This window comes from Otolemur garnettii, unplaced genomic scaffold (assembly GCF_000181295.1).
Source record: "Otolemur garnettii isolate 467f Iridium unplaced genomic scaffold, OtoGar3 scaffold00041, whole genome shotgun sequence".
Taxonomy (NCBI): domain Eukaryota; kingdom Metazoa; phylum Chordata; class Mammalia; order Primates; family Galagidae; genus Otolemur; species Otolemur garnettii.
The window spans coordinates 3,773,412-3,783,531 of NW_003852436.1; the positions used below are offsets into that span (position 1 = coordinate 3,773,412).

General features: G+C 36.1%; 1 pseudogene; it reads left to right on the forward strand.

The window, feature by feature from the left end:
- The first annotated feature begins 702 nt into the window (after positions 1–702).
- Positions 703–1,505, forward strand: LOC100943977 (annotated as a pseudogene).
- Positions 1,506–10,120: the final 8,615 nt, after the last annotated feature.

Sequence of the window (10,120 nt, forward strand, 5' to 3'; positions counted from 1 at the left end):
AGAAAAAATAATTCATTCTTTCCTTTAGCATGATTAAAAGGAATTTGGCTTTTTAACTACTATTACTTTAGAAAAGTATCTTTCAATTTTACAACTCATTCATTATAAGAAATGCCTCGTAAATTTTTAGGATTGTTGTCATTTTAAATAATCTCTGTTAAGTTTCTTTCATTGTAAAATGAAAGATTTGAAAAATTTTCTCACAGACCAGCTTCTGACTCCATTTAATCCTTATTTCCTATCCACTAATCACTTCTATTCCTGGTCTCATAAGACACATTTATTTCACAAAAAGATGTCAGGTTATGCACCTTCATATCCTAATAGTAGGTTAACTGGCATGGCAGATGCTACCGATCTTCTTAGAACCCATTCGTACACTAGGTTAGGTAATAAGAAATGACTACAAACCACATAAATTTTATGCACTAAAGCTAAACTAATTGAGCTGCCTGTTCTACTCTCTGTTAGCATTATCTCTATCTGCCTTCACGTCTATCCATTCTTCCTCCTCCCCCGTCCCTCCCCTACCCACCGTCAACACAAATGCACACCTACACACGTACACATCTTTATCATGACAGCTTACGTCTTTCATCTTTATTCAAGTTGTTAAAGGCATAAAAAGGTTTTAGACACTGGGGACTTCTCTCGTGGGAACTCTGGACTCCCAGGAAGTGGACTGGCTGGGGAGGGGTGAATATGAGGGTTGTATATGAGGTTCTGTGAGATAATGAGAAAGGGAAACAGTATAATACTTACGGGGAGGAAGGATTAAAAGGCAGTCATCAGAACTTCTGTAGAGACATTTTTTCACACTTCTTTGGAGATTTTGGTCTCACATTTGGAGGAACCCCTCCTCAGCAAGACAGAAATATTCCTACAGGAAATGATGTTATTGTAAATCTAGAAGTCACTTTGGAAGAAGCACATGCAGGACATTTTGTGGAGGTAGTTAGAAACAAACCTGGGGCAAGGCAGGCTCCAGGCAAACAGAAATGCAACTGTTAGCAGGAGAAGCAGACCACTGGGCCCTGGGCACTACCAAATGACCCAGGAGGTGGTCTGGGATGAATGCCCCAATGTCAAACTAGTAAATGATGAACAAACAGTACAACCTGGGGTGAGAGATGGCATGGAGTACCCCTTTATTGGAGAATAAATTAAAAAATCATGTGGATGGGGAGCCTAGAGACTTACAATTCTAAATCAAAGTTGTCAAGCACCCAACATTTGAAAGGAGAGGAGATGATTTATAAACAAATGTGATCGTCTCACTAGTTGAATCTCGGGTTGGCTTTGAGAGGACATTACTCACTTGGATAGTCACAAGGTACATATATCCTGGGATAAGATCACCAGGCCAGGAGCAAAGCTATGGAAGAAGGGAGAAGGACTCCCCAACTTTGACAACAACAACATCAAGGGTTCTTTGATGATCACTTTTTGATGTGGATTTTCCAAAAGAACAGTTAACCAGAGAGGTACAACGTAAGGGTATATAGCACACCTCCTGGGTGAAGGGCTCAACTATGACTTGGACTTCACCTAACAAACACAAACAATGGAATCTAGTCATTTGGACCCTCATATTAATACGAAAATTAAAAAAAGAATGTCTGTCAAAATGTTAACCCCTCACTTTTACTTATATACACATTTGTTGAAATTAAACCATGCTCTTTTTAAGTTTTGTGTGTGGAGGATTTCATGTCATCATTCTTTAAATTGTTTTTGAGTTATTGTCAATGTTTTCTTACACAAATATGATAGTTATGCTTTTAGGGGAGTATATTAGAATAAAGAGTACAGACTCTGGAATCTCACAGACACTGACTCATTCCACCTCCACCAGCTGTAGCTGTGGCTCTTGAACAACTGACTGTGGTTTAATGTGAGGCTCCATTTTCTCACTTATAAATAGGAGAAAGACTATGTTAAGGTATGTAAGGTGAATTTGGCATAGCATCCAGACCCAAGTAGGCATTTAATAAGTGTTAGCTATTATTAGAGTTGAAACTACTGTTATTTCTTTTCTTCATTCTACCTCAGTTAATACCACAAAATATAAATGATGGGTATTAATAAATAAATAATGTCTCTCTACTTTCTCTACCAAGAGCAAGTGGTCCTTAGAGATTATTAGATTCTAATTTTAGAATCTAATATTAGATTAAATTCATATTTAGAATCTAAATATCTAAAATCATATTTAGAATCACATGTCAGATTAAATTCTAATTTTCTACTAAGAAATAAGACATAGCTTGACAAAGAAAAGAAAGGCTTTTAATTTGGGAAAAACTGAAACATACTGTGAGGATAACTTGGTTTGTAGCTTGACTAAAAGACATATAAAGCTCTCAGTGAAACAGACAGGGAACATAAGCTGAAAGAAACCCGTAGAAATAACTCAAATTTCCTAAGGAACTGAGCAAACAGGAGCTTGGAGAGAAAAAGACAGGAAGAGATATCCAGAGTGTGATCCTGCAAAGCAAGTTTCCCATGAAGACTTCAACTTCATTCACACATAAGTACATGTCTATTTATCCAACTTACATTTATTTACAGAGCCTATTATGTGCCAACTATTTTCCTAGGCACTGGGAATATACAAGTAAACAAGATAACAATAATATCTATAACAGCTAACTGACTGGTGTATTTTAAGTGCCTTCCAGAGCTCACAGTATTTGTTCTAGCTATCTGATTGCCTGGGGTAGAATTTGTTATAGAAAGAATTGAAACAGACTGAGTTAATATTCAATAACTCACATTTAAAAATCTGACTGTGCACTGGAGCAACCTTAGATTTAAAACCAAGACTGTTGGCTTGGGAAAGAATTTTCCAAAATCCTGTATCTCCCCTTTTAGTATCTGAAAAGCCAATCATGGAAGGCTTTGCCCAGAGCATCCTCCAAGTTGTAAAGATAGCCTTTCAGCTTAAGACCATCAGAACAGCTTTGAGCTAGTAGAAAGAAATTTAGAGACTCAGAAAAAAAAACAGATACTCTTCTGGCAGGAGGAATTGTGAAAACAAGCATAGCAGCCATGCATCTTGCCTTTTCAAGCTTCAGCCTGGAAAAGAAATAGCAATATTGGATAAGCTGAAGGGAGTGTCAAAGACAGCACCTGCAGCAGCCTAAGTGACAGCAATTAAGTCAAGGAGTGCTACTGGATACTGGCCAAGTCATGCAAGAACTAAAAATAATGCCACCCACAGACTTAGACCTTGAATGTCAGCAAGACATGCTACACCCAGGTGGACAGGTGGACATGCCACCTGGGGATCAGAGGAGGCTAAAATGACAGACTTGAAGATGTCAACCCTTAAGCACCTTGCTAAGGATTTTTAACCCCGCCCGTCCTCCTCCTCAACCCCATAGAGGCTGACACTGCTCTATAAAGTAGAGAAATGGAGAAGAGGCAGTCGTGTGAAAGGCTCAGAGTTTTCATCCAAGCCATATTAAATACTACTTAAGGAGTTTAAAGTTATTAAATCAGATATGCTTTACATTGGATATTAAACTGTTTTTCTCCCTTCTAGTTAATTATATGGAAAGATTAAATTAGCTACAGACTATGTTCAGTAATTATAATTCTTCTGCATGTCCAAACTATAATTTAGCTTATTTTTTTTTACCTCACCAAACCAGTATTTATTAGACTGTAACCATGAGTTTGGTATCTCATCCCCCCCCTGCCTGTAATAAAGCTTAGAATCCTGGGATTTGGGGATATTACCACTGGACAGAATTGCAAAATAAGTCTCTTCATTTCTAAAAGGGTTAACTAAACTGATTTGCCCCAAGTTATCTGTGGGTCAGTGGCAGAGCCAGGACTAAACCCTGGTTTCCTACCTCTCCCATTTCCTAGACCTCTGACATTTTCCCTACAGTAAACTGACTAATAGAAAAGGGGGAGAGAAAATAAGATTTGAATTCTGTGGTAGGCAGAATTCTGAGAAGGCCCCTAAAATGTCTATCTCCTGTAGTAAATGCACTACTGCCATGGATAATCCCCTCTTCCTAAGCCCGGCTTGTGAATACATGCGATTTTACTGTCATGATTAGGTTACTTAGTATGACAGAAGTGAGGGGGAAAAGGAATGTACATTATTCTGGTGGCCTTGGGTAATGATCAGGTAAAAAGCCTTTGAAAGAGGGACTGGGCCCTTCCAAAAGAGGGAGTCTCTCCAGCTAGTAATGAAGAACAGAGCTTCTGTGCTGGCACAGGGCCTGTGAGAGGCACACCTGGCAGGAGCCTGACGGCACCGCTAGGAGCTAGAGCAGCCCTGACTGACAGCCAGCAAGGTAATGAGGAACTGAACTTTACCACCCACATCAGATTGGGAGAAGATCACAAATTTTGGAAAAGAATACAACCTGGGTGAAATATGGCTTATAGCTTTCTGAGAGCCTGAGGAAAGGACCCAGTTAAGCCTTGCCCAGACTCCTCACCCAGGAAATTGTGGGACAATAAATGGATGTTGTTTGAAGCTGCTAAATTTGTGATTTGTTATATAGGAATAGATAACTAACACAGACATTTTTCACTCAACATATACTAATACTTAGATGTAATGGTGTTTTGAGATTTACTCATGAATGATTTCTAGAAGTCACACTTTAATTACACCTGTTAATCAAATATATACTATGAACCCATGATCCCCTATCTACAGTATATGTAGCTTACATACTCAACAAATGTGATAAAGCCTTTTGTATTACATGATGACATGTCTGAGAGGATAATTGAGTTTGCCAACTTAATACAATAAAATGAAATAGGCAAAAAAGCGAATGTAATGTACACTCACATTACAACATAATGTAATTTTTAATTACATTAAAAATCCCAACATAGACCCTTAAGGAGGAGTGGTCTAGAAGGAAGAGAGATTACTTTAAAATCTGGTTCAAGGTGAGCTTCACTGAACACAGTATTTCAAGTTGGAACTAATCAAGTATATCAGATTATGATCAGAATCAAATTATGGGTGTAAGTAGAATAAATAAAAAATGTCTCATTGCCATAGCAAAGCCAGCTGTACTTCTAAAGACACCAGCTGACAAATGCATGTGATTTAATGTTTGCTCAATGGCTTCTAGTAACATTAATTCCTGCTTATCACTACTTAAGATAATTGTTCTTCCAGTCCTAGCCACCCGTGATATGAAAAACATTAAAGAATCACTTCATATTTTCACTTAAGCATTAGCCATTATAATCTCTTAATGAGAAAATACTTACTGAGAATTATTTGTTTCATTCAACTAACACTTACTGAGTGTCAAGTCCAGTGGTAGGTGTTAAGGATAAGTGGTAAAAGATGTATTTTCTGCCCCTGAGGAGCTTTGACTCTCGTGGAGATTCTATCTTTTATATCCTTAACACTATAAGTAAACCTTGATGGTAATCAGTACCAATGACATGCCAGGTTCATTACCTAAAGAAATTCAACTCTAGTTGGAGAAATGGAAATTAATATGTTTAACACTATGCCAATTTGGTTGAAACCAATTATTCATGCCATAAGATTGAAGAGAGAGAGACCACTAGTGGGTAGAATAATCCAAAAAGACTTGCTTGAGAACTTAGCTGAGCCTGAACAGATAACTAAGAACTTGGGAAATCTATAGAGGAACTATGGGGCATTCTGGGTAAAGGATACCTTCCTGAGAGAAAGCATGCAGATGAAAATGGAGCTTGAATAGATTTACTGTGACTTAGTATGCTGGAGAAAAACAAAGAAAATGGGTCTATGTGTAACAAAACATTTTCTCTGATTAGGGTAGAGAAATACAGAAAATAAGGATGTTAGAAGAAGGTACAGATTTCAGTTACACATGATGTGTTTTCACTCTTGAGTTTTATCATTTAAAAGTTATATCATGTTTGGAATGGGTAATATTTTCAGAAGACTCTGTTGGTAATTTTAGTGGTATGTAGAAGCAATAAAATTCCTCTCTGTAATGACATACAGAAAATTTTATCCTCCTCACAGTTAGCTAAACAAATCTTCCCTTTATATTCTGAAAAGCAGATTGGAGAGAGAGATGAGACCCTCAAAGGATACGTTCATTTAAGAATTAGTGGTTGTAATCAGCTCTTTGCTGTTACTATTGTTTGTTTGGTTGGTTGGGCTGGTTTGGTTTTCATGTTTGCTTTTGTTTTTATAAGCAGCAAGATTTCAGGATGTGTAAGGTTGAGATATCATTGGATGACTTTAAAGTTATATGGTATATCAGCCGGAAGAATGTGAGGTAATTAACCTCCAGTGGTACATCAATACAATATCTTTAGAGAATATTAAATTATTATAAAATAATTTAATTCAGTAAGTTGTATAATAGTTCAAGAAATGCAGAATCTCATCAAGATGTGAAATATGTTACCTGCAGCTTTAGTAGTTGTTCAGATTTCTTCCTTTTCAAATGAAAAAGAAAAAACTAAGATAGTTTAATAAGGCTATAACATTAGTCCGGTAGTAATAATCTGTGAAATCTGACCCATCTACAGTGCACAGACTCAGAGGATCCTGTTTTCATAGAATATGACAGACCTGTTGCGGGAGAAGAAATACCCATGCAACTACAAAAGCAGATACTATGTCCCACCCTCAAATGTCTAGCCTGCAATAGTCACAATGACATGGACATGAATTGTTGTTGGAACTTCAACTTATTGAGATAAAAAAATTGTTTCTTTAATGGGAACTGCCTTCCCAGTCCCAGAATGTTTTTAGATTAAAGAAATAATGAAATACATCAAACTGTCACCAGACCAAGGAGTCCGTCCACCTGTCACACAAGCCAATCAATGGAGAAGCGGATGAGAGATAACTGTTTCACTTTTATTTATAGAAAAGCCAACAATTCTGAAAAGCAGTGGGGCTATCTCCCCAAAGAACTTCTCTGCCCTCCTCTTTCCCTTTGTTACTTTAGATTCTTAAAGTAAAAGTAAACATCAGCAATGTTATTATTACTCATCATAGTATATGTCAAACACATTCCCTCTCATGGCATACAAACTTACACAATATCTTCTTATCTTAAAGTGGTTATATCTTCAAAGTATTTTTATTTTAGACTAAATCCATAGTTAGTCAACACTTCACTGCGTGCACAGAGTGCCTTGGGTCCTTGAATGGTACCATGGAGTCCAGTTCCTCAACTTATCTATGACAGCAGGCCTTGGAAGTGGATAAACAATCTCCAGATATTGCATGAAGGCCTATCCAGCCTTGTTAGGGCCTGACCAGCAGTGCTGTACATGAAATGGCCAATCAGCTTAACAGTGACTGGTAACAAAACCACAGTGTTAAAATTTTGGAGACAACGAATAAAGTTCTTATAAACATGCTTAAAGGAATTAGCCTCATTGGAGAATATAACATATTGGTTTTGTGATATTAATGGGAAATACATAATTTATTTTAGATTTGTGGGTTTTAAGTTGAAAGATATGAGACTTTAACATAAGTCAAAGGATTTTAATGCTCATTGAGTACTTTAAATTATTGATACTTCAAACAGTTGACTCTTAGAGTCTTATTGACTCTTAGGTACAACGATACTACCTAGACAGCTACAAGTGGACTAACTCAAGATTTCCAAAACTTTTTCATGAATCAAATGGCTTCATGAAAGTAGATTCCTAATTCAAGATCCAGCAGAATAATAATTACATGGAACTGAATGAACTTATGTGGGAAATTTTACTTTAGCTCTTTGCTTGAAATATTGTTTCTTTATAAATTTTCCATTTTCCAGATATATGAGGTATGATTAGATTTGCAAAGCAAACTCTACAAAGAATTTATTATTAATACTTATGCTGTGCCTATTTAAATAATTAGGTCAGATCCTATGAAACCAGCCCATTTTTGTGTGGGTGATTAAGCATAATCTGTGAAATTATTACAATCAGATTATTGAGAAAATTACAAGAAAAAATTATGAAAGTCTTTGAAACAAAGAGAAGAAAATTAATTTTTTCAGTGAAACAATAAGCATTGTCTTGTGTGTGGTTCTAAATTATATGATTTGGGGCAAAGTTCCCTTTTATTATTTCTAGCTGAACTACTATACAACATGGTAAACTATAAAAAACTCATAATAATGTAACTAACTCTTACCTAAAGACATACAAATGAATTTTATCCTACAGAGGTACAATTCATCTCACTGCCACTATCACCCATACTCCAAGCAAAAAAGCCTAACCTGGATCTATTAGTAAACTCATTCAGAATTCCTGATCACTATTTGCTTTTGTTTTGCATATTACTGGTTTCCTTATTAACTAAATAGAATGTCTGATACATATAATATTTATTCATTTTGTTTGTACAAGAGCCCTGAATTTGGCTCTTTTTAAAAAAATTAGCCTTTAACTTAAGCATGTTATAAATTCTTCTTTATAAATTATATTTCAAATTTGCTATGGAGAAAACTTTTTTTTTTTTGCACTTTTTGGCCAGAGGCCAGGTTTGAACCCACCACCTCCAGTATATGGGGCCGAGCTACAGGTGCCACCCTATGGAGAAGACATTTTTAAAGAACCAAATCAAAATTGGTGTCCTATTAGAGGTATCTTATTGGATTAAGAAAAGACAGGCTAGGTAGTCATTTTTGATAAAAGAGAAAGAATTGCTGATTAAAGGTAATTAAACTCCTTGAAAAACCGAGTAAAAGTTATTAGTGTCCTCCCATGATTGACAATCAAAGCAGGTTTCCCAGAAGAGGCTCTTACATCTATCAGGTAAATTTCTAAAGCAATTAATCTCAGTTTCCTACAACCTGCACTTACAAAGGGAGACTATTACAGTAAGTTCCTGAGTTACAAACATCCAACTGACATATGAATCACACTTAGAAATGGGGCTATTATAGGTAGTAGGTGAATGAACCTGTTCCGACTTACATACAAATTTAACTTAATAACAAACCTATAGAACCTATCTTATGTGTAACCCAGAAATTGACTGTATATTTTGACCTTGTTTGAACTGAACCTCTTTTGCTTTTGCCACTTCAATTATTTTTAGCCTCTTAGCTTTTCATTACTTTCAACCTTCCTTACAATTTAGAAAAACAGAGGAGCTTTTAAAAAATATCTAAGCCTAGTTCCTGCACTCAGAGATTCTTATGTAATTATTCAAAATGGGGCCCAGGCACCAGTACGTTTTTCAAATACATTCATATTTTTTTCAAACTTCCTATAATTCCTATATGCACTGAATGTTGAAAGCTGTTTACTAAAACTAATAACCTGACAGAAATAAATTTATAAGAGATTACAGCACTTGAATTTGTATACCACACTAACCTGACAGGCTGCTAGTCTATTTTAATTAGCACCACATACTATTTATTTGCAGAATTTTATGAGACTTTTCATCAATGATAGACAAAGATTTCACACAGTAAGAGTTTTCAGAAAATTCCTCTAAAATAAATTATTGAAAACTCCATACAATTATAGTTTTAAAGTTATAGAGCAGAAAGAAACGTAATGGGTCATGAACTCCAATCTTTCAATTTATAGGGAAGATATTCTTATTCTACAAGTTTAAGAGATCTGTCCAAATTTAAACAGTTAGAAAGTCACAATATTCAATATTAAATGTGGTTTTCTCTCTAGTATATAAAAAAAGTTATAATGATTTTTTTAAAGACCTACATTTGTCCTCATAAAAGCCATGGAATAGACAGAATAAAGTGTTTCACAGGCTGGTGAGCAAGTTTTTCTAAACCTTAAGTTTTGAGTGCCATAGATAAACTATGTCCTAGGTCAAAAACAGAAGCATAAAAAAAATCTCTTAAAAAATAATTGACTTTTAGCCAGGTGTTGTGGCGGGCACCTGTAGTCCTAGCTACTCGTAGGCTGAGGCAAGGGAATCACCTAAGCACAGGAGTTGGAGGTTGCTGTGAGCTGTGTGATGCCACAGCACTCTACCGAGGGCGATAAAGTGAAACTCTGTCTCTACAAAATAAATAAATAAATAAGTAAAAAGGGTGGCACCTGTGGCTCAAAGGAGTAGGGCGTTGGCCCCGTATGCGGGAGGTGGCAAGTTCAAACCTGGCCCTGGCCAAAAACTGCAATAAATAAA